The following is an 869-nucleotide window of genomic DNA, read 5'->3' on the forward strand; positions in this document are numbered from 1 at the left end:
AGTAAGAGAGAGTGACAGAGTAAGAGGGAGCAAGAGGGAGAGAGTGTGTGAGTGTGTGTGTGCGAGTTTGCATATGTTTCTGTGTGTATTTGCATGTGTGCGTTTCCATGTGTGCATATTTAGATGTGTGTGTGCGTTTGCATGTGTACCCATTCACGTGTGTGCGCATTTGCATGTGTGTGTGTGTTTCCATGTGTGCGTTTGCATGTGTACCCATTCACATTGCATGTGTGTGTGTGTCAATGTCATTTCGACAGTTACTTTTCAATGCCCACATGCATCAATGGAATTTACATCCTCATCATTTAACATCACTTTTCCCATTGCTCGAGGGGGGGGCGTTTTCGAGCAAAGGGGCTCTCTTGTACCAAAGAGCTCCCTTTCGATAGACAACATGCTGATCCCATAAGTGTCACATGGTGGAAATAAATACAACTACCAAACTTTCAATTTATTATTTCATTTTTTTTTTCATTTCAACTTGTACGTCTGTACTCCTGACTGCATACAACCACATATGTAAAACAACGCCCTTTATGTTTTAACTATTATCTACTGATATTGAAATAAGTAGTATATTGAAAAAAAAAACATATTTCCTAGGGGGTGGCCATTTGTGATTCCAATTATCAAAAGGGGGCCTTTGGCCAAATTGGATTGAGAACCTATGTTTTAACCCATTACCTCCCATAATTCTATTAACTGGAATTTTTTTTATGAAACTTTGATTTCTAGCATAAAACAACCTTAGAAACACACTGGAATGATCAAAATAACATTTCAAAATAACATTTTAAATAGAAATAAGCGAGATATTGGGTGAAAAATTAGCAAACCTCATTTGAATATCAGAGAAATATACCAAGTAG

The 869-nt window shown here is 37.3% G+C and overlaps 1 protein-coding gene across 1 annotated transcript in view; it reads right to left on the reverse strand.

The window, feature by feature from the left end:
• LOC106878835 (uncharacterized) overlaps positions 1 to 869 on the reverse strand; it is a 13075-nt gene that overhangs the window by 2731 nt on the left and 9475 nt on the right. The window lies entirely within an intron of this gene.

Source organism: Octopus bimaculoides, chromosome 25 (genome assembly GCF_001194135.2).
Source record: "Octopus bimaculoides isolate UCB-OBI-ISO-001 chromosome 25, ASM119413v2, whole genome shotgun sequence".
Lineage (NCBI taxonomy): Eukaryota > Metazoa > Mollusca > Cephalopoda > Octopoda > Octopodidae > Octopus > Octopus bimaculoides.